The 16,291-nt window shown below is 37.7% G+C and overlaps 1 protein-coding gene across 2 annotated transcripts in view; it reads right to left on the minus strand.

Moving 5' to 3' along the window:
* Window positions 1-16,291, minus strand: part of LOC139944205 (protein kinase C-like) — a 157,036-nt gene that overhangs the window by 121,496 nt on the left and 19,249 nt on the right. The gene's annotated exons all lie outside the window — the stretch shown is intronic.

Raw genomic sequence — 16,291 nt, forward strand, 5'->3', positions numbered from 1 at the left:
ATAATTTACTGCAGGATGATGACATCATTAAACGTAAGATGACAACATCCTGAGATGCTTTATCTCGGGATGACGTCAAAATAAAAATAAAACAAAGAAATATTTCAGGATGACTCAGGCCTGGAATAACAACTTCGAAAGGGCAAGGCCGTTTTCATTTTGCAAAGGGCACTTCCATTGAAAAATCTTTAAAGGCAGTGGACACTATTGGTAATTGCTCAAAATAATTATTAGCATAAAACCTTTCTTGGTGACGAGTAATGGGGAGAGGTTGATGGTGTAAAACATTGTGAGAAACGGCTCCCTCTGAAGTGCCATAGTTTTTGAGAAAGAAGTAATTTTCCACGAATTTGATTTCGAGACCTCAGATTTAGAACTTGAGGTCTCGAAATCAACCATCTAAACGCACACAGTTTCGTGTGACAAGGGTGTTTTCTTCTTTCATTATTATCTCACAACTTTGATGACCGATTGAGTTGAAATTTTCACAGGTTAGTTATTTTATGCATATGTGAAGGCTAGTTTTTGACAATTACCAATAGTGTCCACTGCCTTTAAGTCACTGGGAAACTTTTGAAGGACCACCAAGGCCAAGACAAGGGGCAACAGAGACCATGGCCTTCATGGACTGCATGGTAATTCCAAGCCTGAATTGCAGTCATCATGAAATGAAGATGACGACTTCAGGAGATAAATTGTCTCGGGATGATAACATCCTGAAAATGTCGAGAACCCAAGATGAATTACCTTGGAAAGACAACATCATACGTTCAAGATGTCGTCATCCTGAGATTGAATCTATCTGGAACACAACATCCTACGTTCAAGATGTCGCCATCCCAAGATAAATTATCTTGGGATGGCGACACCTCATGTTTATGATGTCATCATCCTGCAGTAAAATATGCCAGAATCTCAACAAGTTGGATGGCACTTTGAGAGCTCCATAGCTTACATAAATACCCAAGACGGTCCATTCCGAATGGTCGAGAGGAAATCACGTGACCACGTTTTTAACGGAGTTACATGTATATATAAAACTTATGAGGAGTGTTTAAATATGGCCTAAGGAAATTAAATCAAATAAGGGCGCTATCAGATATTTGCGCAGATTGCGCCAAATTGGCCAAACTGAAGTTGCTGGTGTGTATATTTGGCTTGCACAAGTTTGAAACATGAAAGTTATGATTGAAACTTAAGCGTGCGAGGAGCTACTGTACTTTGGGCTCAACATGAATAAAAATTTAATTCAGAGACGAGGTGAGCTTAGGCTAAGGTGTTAGATTTATTCTCAACTTTTTGATATATTTAATGAAAAGATTTTGATGACTGGGAATAAATGAGCAGTGACTCAGCCCTAAACGGCCATTTCAAACCATGTAGGTTCATGGTCGTTGGATATAGGAACTTGTCTTTGGCTTTGCCTTTATTGCACGACGACCACAACCCTGCCGGTTTTAGATGGCCTTTTAAGACCTCGTCGCCTACTCTTTTATTCCCTTATTAAGGAATTAGGGCATTGCATTGTCCGACTTCCATTTGCCATTATATCATACACATGACAGCATTAGGCTTTGCCCAAACCGGTGGCTGCAGCTAGGGCTACGGCTACGGCTGTGGCTGCTATGGGCATCATATGCTTAAATACTTGCTCAATGCAAACAAGGTTTTTAACCACAATGAACAATTTAGCACAACGCAATTTAATGATGCCGTTTTTCCTCGAAACACTCGCATGTTAGAAAAACATTCCATGACTAGCTCTCACGCAATCACTGCATCTGCGCACCAGATCGCAGTGGTATAGTCAGTACACCCAAGTAAACATAAATTTTTGGACATGTACGTGCAGGTGCGTCAGTGAACTTTGATGCTAAAGTGTGGAGTGCTATTACCATGTGCTGAAACACGTGTTCATATGCTACAAAGACGACAACTTTGGTCGTGTCCAAAATGGCCGCTGTGGCTATGGCTGCTATAAGCTTCCTATGCTTCACTGCTTTTGAATCAAGCCTAAGTCGCAAGCCGCTTATTCACATAAGGCCTTGGATACTTGTTGAAAAATAAATTGTGCCTTTTGAAATGCCCATAGAAAGTGCTAATAGCGCTGTCATCTTTAAATCTCCCCCCCCCCCCCCAAAAAAAAAAAAAAAAAAAAAAAAACATGGCTGACTAATTAATTTTGCAGGCCTGACCATATCTCTGGAAAAAAAATTGTCCCTAAGTTCCTTTGTATCTGGTTTTTTTTCTCTTCTTTTTCTTGTAATTTAATTTGTTCTTCCTATATATTGTTGGTTTCATTTTTCAGCGCATGCCAGTACAGCTCTCGGCTTATTAAATCAGCACCTGAACAATAACCAGTCCCTACCTCAACAAATCATTGTGCTTTTAATTTTTTTGTAATTACATGTACTGTTTGGTGTGGAAATAAATGTAATATTGACTGGAGTTGAATTTAATCAATTTATTTCATTGACTGATTACTCCGTCAAAGTTGGGGAACAATAATAATTTATTTGTACTGTAGTTTCTTTCACTTCAACAGTGCGTGATAAAGCACGGTACACTATAATGTAGACCTTAATTGTTACCAATATTTACAATAAGAGTTGACCTTACAAGTACATTTCCAGTGCCTTTGTGGCAGGCAAGAAAAAACACTTTCTTCCTATCAGAAATTGTTAAAATTCAGTGTCACTTCAATAAAATGTTTTTTTTTAAAAGCTTTTGTGTTTTCTTCCATAGGGCTTTGTACAAATCAGGCCTGCAGAAACATTGATAGTTTTCAATGGCTTTTCCTGGCTTAAAAACAAACTGCTTGTAGTTTAATCAGTAATGAAATTGCTCTCTTTGCCAGCTGAGTATGTTTTTGTTTTTTTTAATACTAAAAGAAAACTAAATATTAATTTTCAGTTATTTCTTTTGAACCACCCACCAACAATTTTGAGGGAAAAAAATTGAAATGTTTAAACATTGACTATTCTGAATGCCCCCCCCCCTCTAAGCTGAAATAGGGCCTCGGACTACAAACATATAACTGTAAATTAATCTACCATGGTAAATGTTATCATAAGAAGACACTAACAGCCAAGACTCTTGAAGCATCTGTTGCTGAGCAACCCAAACCAAACATGATCATGTTCCAGACAGACCGACTTCAAACCTTGACAATTAAAACAAAAAAGGCACGTTACCACTCTTTGGACAGTAAATTGAGTGAGAACTAAAAAGTTCATGTTCTATGTGGCAACACTGACAAATCAATAATGTAAACATTAGCTGGTGTTCTTGTTAAAGGTAGAGTAAATGTTTGTTTTTAGTCAACGTAATGCTGATTAACAGGCACAATTATCAAGAAAGACATAATAAAAGTTTCAGTTGAATCAGTGTCGTCTACTTGTTGAGAAAACAGGAAAACACTGTCAAGGGGAAACACAGTTGGATGGTATCGTGCCTTTTCTATCGCAGCATCATGAGGGATCGTGCCTTTTCATATGGAATCATCTTTCTCAGAACATCAGGCAATCTACTTCGTTAGCCAATTTCAAAACTTTGCTTAAATCTCACCTTTTTTTGAAAGCATACTGAACGGCGCTATATGAGCAACGACTGTTGGATTAGCGCCTTATAAATTTAACGATTGATTGATTGATGGTATCTTCGTCAAAACCTTCAAACCCATCCATGTTTAGCGAGGTGACAGCTACATGTAGTACCGACCACATCTCTGGTTGCAGCATTCATAATAAGCAGACACCACAAATATTTTGAATCTCCATAATTCCCTTTAGGGGATCTTTGCATAATCAATTTCTTTTACATTTGTTCAAATTTTTATGGCTTTAAAAAAAGTTTTGACCACTGTTATTTGTTGAAGAAGAAGAAAAAAAAAACCTGTGTTTCCGACTTTGATCAGACTATCATGTAACTTCCTTTAAAACGCAAATCAAAACTGAACTGCCCAAAGTACACGCTTGTGAGGAAATCTCGACGGAGAAGACGTGAGCCGAGGAATGATTGATCTGTAACTTGATTCACTGACGCTGGGAAGCAGAGTAAAGGGGTTCGTGTTTTATTTTGATAATCACAACGGCTCCTTCCGAAAAACGAGTACCCTACATTATCAATAACAACCTCTCAGGTACTCATTTCATCGACAATCAAGATCAAATTTTTATTAAGCAGTTACGCGGAAAATATTGCTGAACAGATTCATCTGCCAAGCAAAATGTTAGCAGGCGACCGGTCACGAATCCCAATGATTGGTACATGGTATTTGGGCTGGTATCTGATACTGCTAAGCAGGGTTTTTATACAGTGCTTAGCAAGTTTGTACGCTTATTAGCAGCTTTACAAATTTGAACCTAGGTTTCACAATGTTATTATGTTACAGCGCATGGACTACATTGGTAAGAAAAACAAACCCTGGTATCCACACTTTGCATGACCCAACAAAGAACAAACCTTTGAAAATTTAAACTCATTTTGCGCTACAGCTCTGCGAGTGCTCTGTGCATTGTAGTTTTCAAACCACCACAGGCTTGCTCTACAGTATTATTATTATAGGATTTGAGGCATTGCATGGTGAGGTATCAATGTATATTTGGTTTGCGGTAACACCATGTGTGTATCTACTGGCCAGGTAGAGTTTGTTCTTAGAGAACTGTCTTGCTATATTCTACTGCCGTGGAGTAGATAATCGGAGGTTCGGGAGACTTCTCAGTTCTGAAAAGAACTGTCCTGCTTATAAACTACCAGGGCGGATGGTAAAGAAAATAAGCTGGGACTACTACTTTAGCTTATAGGATTGTAATTAACTGTACTGCCGCGGAGTCAGTTCTGAATTGGTCTCAACGTTTCGACTAGCTTGCTCTAGTCATCGTCAGGAGACAATTACTATTACTATTAATTTAGGAATTACATCAGTTAGGTTATTCACCATCCCTCCTTTCAAATACAATGACACAGATCTGCAGATTTAATGAAAAGGCAAAATGGAAGTGACCTTGGCCGTTAAAAGATGACAATCTCGGGCCTGCATTTGTAATTATATCTAATATCGTCACACAGATATTCAGGCTCAAGGAGTAGGCCCTACTACTAGATAGTACTACTCCATGGTGTATATGGTGTATACTGATCACTGTGTTCTGTACATGAACCATGGTCTTCCTGTGTACGTGTATGTGCACATTGTGTAATAAGCTTGGGCGATATCGATTTATTTTATTCACGATATATCGCCGACAATATATCGCGATATTCGATATAATCGCGATTAATAAAATTTGACATCATCAGTCTTCAAACTCCCAGTGAAAATTGTAGAAGAGACAGTCATAGCATAAGAGAGGTGTTCTAATGACCTATTCTTCTGGTTTTAATCCAAACCTATGGGGTGCAAGATGTCTCAGCTAGGAAATACATCGTGATATTGCGATACTTAATCGATATCACGATATATCGCAATCGTGATATATCGATATTTCAATTAAAACCAAATCGATCCGATATCGAAATCACTTCCAAATAGGTATCGTGATATTCGATAATATCGTGGTACTGCCCAAGCTTATTGTGTAATTTAACATATAAGATTGTTATATCTGCACAAATATAAATGGAAAGTATATCCTTTTGTTTTTGAAACCGTTTGGTTGTTTTACTACTACAATAAACCTAAGTGAAAATTCCATTTCAAGTGTTGTTTGCGTTTTGGAGAATATCGCTGAAAATAAGGAGCGATATGTCCACGCAGCTCTGGAAGAATAATCCATCAATGGAAAACACAATCTGAGAGATTACAGTCATTGGCCACTTCAACCCCAAAATGTACTTGGTATGACCGCCAAAATGCACCCATGGTGTAAGGTTAAGAAGACTCAAGTCATTTTATCAAAAAAATTCTGATCTTTCCAAGGCCCCCCCCCCCAAAAAAAAATCAGAAATCAGATGTAAGTTGAAAGAATATAAACACTTATAAGAGATGTTAAATTTTGCAGCGGGGATAAAGAATATTAATTTTGGTTTTTACTCATACACCGATGTGTGTTAACACTGCATACTCAGTACTTTCCTGAATCCTGTGAAAAAATATCGGCATGTTACTCGGTGAGATTCAAACCCACGACCCTTGCAATTCTAGAGCATAGAATTCAAACTGCCTCCAGCTACCGGGCAACCTCGGTGGTCTAGTTGGTAGGACACTGCTCTAGAATTGCAAGGGTCCTGGATTCGAGTCTCACCCGAGTAACAAGCCTGTGATTTTTTTTCACAGGACTCGGGAAAGTACTGAGTATACAGTGCTAACACACATCGGTGTATGGGTAAAAACCAAAATTAAAAATATAAACCCTGTTTTGACAATAAATCAGCATTTTGTTGATAAAAACCACATGAGGAACCTCCTTTAACTCAAGCTATTATCTCAACTGCATGGTGATTCACATTATATTCATTGTCTGTGTGTAAGGGCTGAAATCCCCCCATTGAGTGATGCAGTGTATCCAAGGTTTATGCAACAACCATTCTGAAAAGAGGATTTTTCCAATGATTAATTTTCTATGGACCATTGTAACCTTCGTTGGATTGACCTTGTATTACAATACCTTCCGGGGCCTTCCCCGGCAACCGAGGTACTGTAGTGAATGCTTTCCTTCTTGTAGCACAGCAAAATGCTACACATCCAAATGCTACTTAAAAAAATTCACCAATTTGCTACTTAAGTCAATGTTAGCATTCAGAGTGCACAAAATAAGTTCAGTCTAAAAATATTGCTGTGCAAAACTGCTGGACAAATTGTTCCCTGAACTGCATTGGTCAAACAGGAAATTTTATGTTATGTGTCATAATAGACTGTGCAAGTCTCGCGCAGATTTGAACTTCCGGGACCATTGTGGTCCCAACCTTATGGAGTTTTACGTTGGGGAGATTTTGTTTCGTCCATTACTTTAGTCTAATGTAGTTTATGACCATAAAAATGACATATGTTGTTAAAAATGTAATACTAATTAACAAAATATATAAAAGTAAAAATAAAGTCAACAAAATAACAAAGAAAAACCGATATTTAAACTTGACCTCAGGTCAGGTTACTTTTAAAAAACTAAGAATTTGTGCCCATCTCCGATCACGAAACTTACGCAGACGCTTGTTTTGGTCGCGCAGGGTGAAACGCCTTTTCATTGGTCGTTTAGGCGTCGGCTTCCTCTTTAAACTGCGTCACGCGTTCATCTAACGCCCTTGCGACCATCGTGCGTCCGCGTATAAACCAGCTTTGAGTAGTTTTACATTCGGGCGTAGATTTACAAAAGGGATTTCAAAAAATTTAAGATCAAACAAACATCCTTGTCCCAGAGTTTTACTTTTGTCCATACATAGACTTTAGCCGATAATTGTGTATTTGTTTCAAAAGCTAAAACTAATTTAAACAAGCTCTATAGGGCATTTTTGTTGTTAAGATTCGGCATTAAGAATAAATTAAAGCAAAGATTTGATTCATAAAAAAATAAAGTTCTTCAGTTGTCGTGTTTTCTCGCTCCGGGGCGCGCGAGACTTGCACAGTCTATATTCGCATAGTTATAAGAAAATAACTGCTGAACAAGTGGCTACAGGTATCAAAATGATTGTTGCTAGGTGTGTTGCTAAGGACATCCTATACTTTACTACATGATGATGCTGGGATAAGCCATAGCCGTAGCTATAGCCGTAATTTGGACACGGCCTAATAAACCCAGGCGTAGATATCATGCAAACCTGTAACTCAGTATATGTGTACATGAACACATGGCAGATCTTAAAGGCAGTGGACACTATTGGTAATTGTCAAAGACTAGCCTTCACAGTTGGTGAATCTCAACATATGCATAAAATAACAACCTGTGAAAATTTGAGCTCAATCGGTCATCGAACTTGTGAGATAATAATGAAAGAAAAAACCCACCCTTGTCACATGAAGTTGTGTGCGTTCATATGGTTGATTTCGAGACCTCAAGTTCTAAATCTGAGGTCTCGAAATCAAATTCGTGGAAAATTACGTCTTTCTCGAAAACTATGGCACTCCAGAGGGAGCCGTTTCTCACCGTGTTTTATACCATCAACCTCTCCCCATTATTCGTAACCAATAAATGTTTTATGCTAATAATTATTTTGAGTAATTACCAAGAGTGTCCACTGCCTTTAAACCCATATCTATCTGACTGGTAAAAATACATAAACATTGTTCTTCTCACTTGGTGTAGGCCCTATCTCAAAGGCCAAATTTTAAAAAATGTTAAGCGTCCTCCCTTTTTAAAAAAAGAAAGGAGGAAGGCCTTTTTTCCCCTCTTTTTTTTAACGGCCACGGGACACATTTTTTTAATACAAATGGCAAGGATTTTTTTCTGAGATCGTTAAAAGCCCATGTAGCGTTGGTGACTGCATTACAATAAACATTAATGATTTACTGCCTTGCAGATAAAAACATCCCAACAAACTGTATACCATTGGGAAGAGTACCCCGTTCTCATATTTCCAATCTCATTTCACTAGGAATGGGAGAACAATTTACACAGGCTCGACTACCATTTGCTGTTTCTGTGATATAGATTTAGAACTTGAGGTCTCGAGATCAAGCATTTGAATGCACACAACTTCGTGTGACAAGGGTGTTTTTTCTTTCATTGTTATCTCACAACTTCGACGACTGATTGAGCTCAAATTTTCACAGGTTTGTTATTTTATGCATATAATGAGATAGGGCCTACACCAAGTGAGAAGACTGGTCTTTGATAATTACCTTCTCTCTCACTATGTAACATAGCTTTTTCTCTACTTATCTATTTACTTTTGTCGTCTTTAGTTAGCCTGGTTTTATGTTCTCTGTATTTTGTCGTCAGCATTTTGTAATGTCATTGTTTCTTTGTCTTGTCCTTGATTCTTCTTCCCCGTTTGTTTGTTTGTTTGTTTGTTTGTTTGTTTGTTTGTTTGTTTGTTTGTTTGTTTGTTTGTTTGTTTGTTTGTTTGTTTGTTTGTTTGTCTGTCTGTCTACAAGCCTCAGCTTACTCTAACAGCCTCATGCTCTCGCTCCTCTCTTGTACATAGTTAATTCCTAGTTATCTGTTTATTATTTGCTTTAAAATTAGATTTTTTTTTCAATTTTATGCGCTTTTGATTTTGTTACATTTCTATTTGTTATTTAATTCTCACAATTGTTCTTTTTCTCCAACAAGAGTATGGAATAAACGTATTATTTAATTGAATGGAGAGCTGTTGATAGTATAAAACATTGCGAGAAGCGGCTCCCTATAGTTTCTGTGTGTCCTGCAGGAAGGTTGGGCCTATTTCGCGTTAAAATAAATAAACAAATAAAATAACTGATTGTTTTTTAACAGCTTGGTTCCTTGAAAAATAAAATCAAAAAAATAATTAAAAAAAAATAATAAAAAAAAAATAGAGGATTGATTTTAAAAGCTTAGTTCCTCAACACAAATTATCTGATGGATAAACAAAAGGAAGGCCTCACATGAACCGAGATGTCATCGAAGCATTCATGCAATGCATTCTGGGTCCTTATCGATAGTATTAACCCACATATACCTTTCATGCACACCACAACAATAATAAAGCTGCATGCTAAACTCTTACGCTTCAACACCTTGAATAAAAATTTTTGAATTGACCAAAATAAAAAATGTCAGCCAAGCAAATTGAGGCAATGTACTCACACGCTTGGCTCAGCACAACACACCGTTGTACAGGCAACCATGAATAGCATGTGAAAGTGGTCTTTCGCATGTATGCACTGTCCATATGTTTAATACTTGTTGGTGTTTAATACTTGAAGGCATTGGACACACTTGGATTGTCAAAGACCAGGGCCCAATTTCATAGAGCTGCTTAAGCAAAAATTTGTGCTTAAGCAAAAATTTCATTGCTTAGTGAAATCAGATTACCAGCCAAGACTCCACTCAATTGTAATGCTAAGTAAACAACAGCTTAATACTAGTCATAAGCAATGTATATGGCATGAAATTTTGGCCAGTAACATGTGTAAAATAAGCGAGCTATTTTCGTGCTTAAGCAAATTTTTTGCTTAAGCAGCTCTATGAAATTGGCCCCAGGGCCCAATTTCATGGCTCTGCTTACCGTAAGCACAGAATCGGCGCTCTACGGAAGCAGGGAATTCTGTGCTTACGGCAAGCCTATTTCACGGGTTAGAGGCGAATTTTGGCGTCTGCGCATGCGTACTCCACGTTACTAGGCATTCTACGCTTTCTACAAGGCTAGTGCAGGTATTCGACGCTAGCAAGTAAGCGGGGAATCGTGATCGTAAGCGCAGAATTCGGCGGTAAGCAGAGACTTGAAATTGGGCCTAGTATTGTCAAAGACCACTGTGCTATTTTGCCTATCAATCTATTTCCACATGATGGCGTTTGTTACACTAATACCTGTTTATGTTCGCAGTGTTGTCATTTTAGCCTTCCAGAGATACTCTGCTAGGGTTTGAAAAAATCAGGCTACTAAATGTATACTGTTTTGGGGGCACTAAGCAGTTTGCAACAGCTTAAGCCTGGTAAATACTTCCTGCAAATGCGGATCTATACAAAATTTTAACGACACATGGGTGATTTTGCAGCGAATATTTTGCAGGAATTGAGCACAAGTTAACCGACGTGAGTTATGCGCTGCGAATATGTGACGTCAACCATTTGTACCGCATTCGCATTCACAGCAAGTATGAACCGGACTAAAGACTATTTTTCATTTGGTATTCATGTCCATTTGCAATGATACTGGGTTAACTGATTGCTTTTGTAGGCCTTGCATTCTTTAGCATTTATTGCATTGGCAAATCAATGCCAGCAGAAATTACTCATGAAGCCTATAATCCTAATATGGTCTGATTTTGATTGAAATTTTGAGCCCAGTTGGCTTACTAGCTAGCTTTCAGTTCTTAAATTCTTAATATCACAATGAAAAAAAGATTGTGATTTTTGAGGCATTGCATGGTGAGTTATCAATGTACAGTAGAATTGCCAGACAAGTTCTCAAAAGAACATAATCTTCCCAGCAAGTAATACATACACTACACATGGTTTCACCCCCAAACTGTCGCGGAGTAGATTCTGGAATTTGGGAAACTATACGTAGTTAATAATAATAATAATAATAATAACAAGCATTTATATAGCGCCATCTTTCTAGAAAACTAATCCGAGGCGCTGGAGAGGAAAAGAAATCGAAACAAAGAAGTTCTAAAAAGAACTGTCCTGCTTGTGGTAGGAAAATCAGTCAGGACTACTACTTTCACCCTGTGGATTGAGGGGACTTCTCATTATTAACGTCACGCCATGGAGTCAGTTATAATTTGGTCTCAACAAATCGAAACAAAGAAGTTCTAAAAAGAACTGTCCTGCTTGTGGTAGGAAAATCAGTCAGGACTACTACTTTCACCCTGTGGATTGAGGGGACTTCTCATTATTAACGTCACGCCATGGAGTCAGTTATAATTTGGTCTCATAATTTTGACTAGCCTGCTCTATAGTCATGTCGGGAGACTTGTAATTAATATTTACAATTTAAATCCAGAAGTGACATTCCAATCCTAGCAGAAGTAACTAAATTTATATATTGTTTTATTAACATTGATCAATGCCATTGCATCTAGAGCCGTGGTTTCAAAATAATTCAACCATGAAGTTTTCCAATCCATGCCTCACCAAAGGTTGTATTCATCCATGCGCACAATCAAAATGGTCACAAATAAATGTATGTGAGTTTATTTTTGGCTTATGTGAGATTTTATTTCTCTTAAGTTTTCTTCAATCTAATTGGTAGTTGTTAGCCTTGTTTATTGGGAGCAAAATGCCCGAGGGAGCTAGTGATTTACAACCATGATATTTGTTCCTTGTAGAAAAAAGTAGGAATATTTGATCAAGTACTAGGGCTGACCTACATGTACTGGCCTGATATGCAAACTTGAGTTTAGGGAAAGCCCTTAAAGGGAAGGTACACGTTTGGTAGTTACTCAAAACAAATATTAACTTCAAAACTGACTTGGTAACTAGCATTGGAGAGCTGATGATAGAATAAAACATTGTGGAAAAGGACTCCCTCTAAATAACGTAGTCTTTGAGAAAGAGGTGTTTTCTCACTAAAATAATAAAAGACTTCTAGCTAGAAGTCTTTTATTCCTATCTGAAAGCACACAAATTTGTCCAACAAGGGTGTTTTTCTTTCATCATTTTCTCCCAACTCCCATGACCAATTGAGTTCAAATTTTGTTTGTTTGTTTGTTTTTTATTTTCCAAATATCACAATAAATAAACATGATTTTGGGGGTTGAACAAAGAATTGACTAGAGTGGGATTCGAACCAACGACCTCCGGATTAACGTGCCGGCGCTCTACCAACTGAGCTATCTAGCCCTATATTGGCGGTGTCCCTATTTTGTCAATATCTTTGTTCGAGGGTGCCAGTCAGAAGCCATACAACCGTTAACTGCCGTGTAGCCAGGGATCACACCCAAATTACGATACAACCTGGGAAGCGGCAGCTAGGGGATCACCTTAAGGGGATGCGACTTTTTGTTTTAGATATCAATATAAATAAACATGAAACATACAAGAAATAAGAACAACGAGTGATAAGAGGAGGGCACCAGGAAAAAGCCCAGGCTTATACAGAGCCTGGACCCTTTATAATGTAAATTAATAGGTTTTAGTTTATAACAATGACAATATTGATTATTGAAATGAAGGTACGGTGAAAGGTATAGTGCATACAGCAAAAATAACACAAAACAATGATTGTTTGTAATTAAACTGTTTTGAAAAAATTGTTTGCTATGCAGCCATAAATACATATTGAGAGTTGATAACAAAAAGGAAAATTAACAGAACATTATTTACGAAATTACAAAACTTCATAATTTGGAATGGATAGTCATGGTACGCTTGTAGTTACAGGTGGTGTCAATTTTCACATGTTTGTTATTTTATTATTATTATTGGTTTATTAAAACACATTCAAACATCGCAGCTACAAGCTGAATTGAGTTTAAAATACAGAGATTCATAAAAATAGAAATGTTTAAAAATTACAAAAAAACATTAAGAATTACAATTTGTTTTGTTATGTCTATGTTGAGATACATTAAGTGAGAACACTGGTCTTTGACAATTACCAACAGTGTACCGTCCCTTTAAGTAGGGCCATATAAGAGAAGTAACTTATAAAAAAAATAATGAAATGAACAAAATAAAACACAAACTTTAGCAGGAGATCCACACTGTTATATTCACGAAATTATGCCAGCAATCCAAAGAAATTCTAATTTGATAGGGGTGCTAAAAATAACATCCATTGTTATTGCAGGAAATGTAATGCACCGTAGTACAATTAGACACCAGGGCCCAATTTCATGGAGCTACATTAAAGCACAGAAAGTAGCTAAGCGCAACACAATTATGATTACCAGAACAGGGTTACCAGCCAAAACACAATGCCAAAAGTTTAATTTGCGACTGGTATCCTGCTCAATTCTGCTAAGCATCAAATTTTTTAGCAGTATTTTTGCTTAAAGCCACTGGACACCTTTGGTAATTGTCAAAGACCTGAGTTTTCTTTTTTGGTGGGTTTCTCAACATATGCATAAAATAACAAACCTGTGAAAATTTGAACTCAATTGGCCCTCGAAGTTGCGAGAGAATAATATAAGAAAAAACACCCTTGTCGCACAAGTTTTGTGCTTTCAGATGCTTCAATTCAAATATTTAAGTGAGAAATGAAATAGCAAACTTGCAGGTAGAAAAATGTGTAAATCTCTTTTTGTGGGAGAGTTGGCTCTAAATAAAATAAACCCAGTGAGGTCTCAGAATGAAAACTAGCATCCTAACCCTATCCCCTAAAAATCCACCAGTATCTGTTTTGTCACTATTTCCTGATCACAAGTACACCAAGTGACACTGTCACCAATATTGTTCATCCTTGATACCTTTAATCCTCATCTATACCTGTCTATGTCCACATCTGTTGGGTATTGCACTCAGTTTTCACTCTGGGATAGTTACAGGCACGCAATGGATACACATACTTTGATTAAAGGAACACATTGCCTGGGACCAGTCGAGTTGGTCTTTGAAAAGCGTTTGTAACCGTTTGCTTTAAAATGCATGGTTGGAAAGATGTTTTATACCATGATCCACAAAAAAATGCCTCGAAACTGCTTAGTTTTCCTTTTACCTCGTCGACTAACACAGTTGGCCATTTATGGGAGTCAAATTTTTTACCCCCATAAATGGCCGACTGTGTTTGTTCGCAAACGGTTACAAAATGCTTTTTATACTGCCAACTCGTCCGATCCAAGATAACGTGTCCCTTTAACTACTTCTTCCAGTATCCCAGAACATGTACGGGCAAGTCTGACTGTAACTTTGTGATTCCAAAGCCATTATTCACCGCAGCATATGCCTAGCTTTTCCCATTTTTCTTAATTGAGTCACTTCATTGAGTGAAATTCGCGCCGCCTCATGAAGGGGGCGAGTTGGAAAGGAGGTAGTGCTCCTTAACTGAGTATGGCCCTTAAAGGGACATGTTGCCTTAGTCTACGAAAAAGCCTTTGAAAACCGTTTGGTATGAAATGGTCAGAAAGATGTTTTAAAATAAAAGTAGAATATAATAATCCACACAAAAATGCCTCGAAATTGCACGTTTCATGCAATTTTATCCTGAACTATACATCCTGAACGTACATGGCACGCCATTTTGTGGAGTCCAAATTTTGAATCCACTAAATGGCCGACCTCAGTTCGCAAAATAAACAGAAAACCATGCAACTTCGAGGCGTTTTTGTGTGGATTATTATACTCTACTTTTAAAACATCTTTCCAACCGTGCATTTCATATTAACAAAAGGTTTCAAACACTTTTCATAGACTAACTCGCCCGATCCAAGGCAACGTGTCCCTTTAACACGGACGGTTTGTGGTATAATGGGTCACCATTAAAGAGTTTGAGAGCTGTAATTTTGGGTGACTTAAGCCTGAATTCAAAAAGTCCCTGTTCAGAAGAGAATAGATAAGCCTTAAATTGGTCAGTTAGCTTTTCAAAATGAATGTCTCACACAAACACTATACAAGTTGGTATTCACAACTGGGCATTCAACTACAATTTGGTACCTCCTATTGTCTGCTTGTGTTTGTACTTTTTGGCAACAGCTCTCATTGCTTTTGTACATGGGGACCCTCACCCAACCAGGAACCCTCACCCAACCGGGAATCCTGTTATCTTAAATCCTCCATTGTCATACATTCCCAGTTTAGGAACTTAACCATCATTGCTTGGTCCTGTGGATTGGACATAAAAGTCTAGTCGTATCATAAACTTGGGTGTGATCCCTGGCTGTACAACAGTTTACAGGTTGAATGGCATCTGACTAGCACCTGAACAAATCCATTGACAAAATAAGGAAACTGTCAACACAGGGCTACATAGCTCAGTTGGTCAAGGGAGGGCTGGTTGAAGGTCAACCTAGTTTAGGTAAAATACATTTACAAAGAAAGTAACTTAAAGACTGTTCTCAAACCCATCCCTCAATGTATACGCCCCATAGAGAAAGATGTACTATAGGCTCAGTCACTAAAAGCAAGTCACGTCTTTCAAATGTGTTGTTTTCTTTGCCAAGGTCCATTCTGCATGAGTTGCATCTCTAAAAAGGTGGCATGACACCTTGCATCGGTTCACTTCAGAAACGCAAGTGCAATTAATCAGATTTGAAGGAAGTCGTTCTTTTTAACAAGGCAGACTTCTTCCCTCTGCTGACAGCCAGAGAGAGAGAGAGGGAGAGAGAGTAGGGCACTGTCGGAGATGCAAAGTTAAAGGCACTGGACAGATTTGGTAATTGTCAGAGACTAGTATTCTCACTTGGTGTATCCCAATATATATGCATTTAAAAAAAGAAAACCTGTGAAAACTTGGACTCAATTGGTCATCAAAGTTGCAAGAGAATAATGAAAGAAAAAACACTCTTGTTGCACAAAATGTGTGTGCTTTTTTTAGATACATTGTAAAAGGCTTCTGAGGCCTGAAGTCTTTTATAAATTTGAGTGATACAAATTACGGAATTGAGGAGACTTCCCAATTCCGAAAAGAATTATGGTACTTGTGTGGAAGGTAGAGTGAGAATTTACCTTTTTCTCAAAAACTACGCTACTTCAGAGGGAGCCGTTTCTCAAAATGTTTCATACTATCAACAGCTCCCCATTGCTTGTTACCGAGTAAGTTTTTATGCTAAAAACAATTTTGAGTATTA

The sequence above is a fragment of the Asterias amurensis genome, chromosome 11 (assembly GCF_032118995.1).
Source record: "Asterias amurensis chromosome 11, ASM3211899v1".
NCBI classification, from domain to species: Eukaryota; Metazoa; Echinodermata; class Asteroidea; order Forcipulatida; family Asteriidae; genus Asterias; species Asterias amurensis.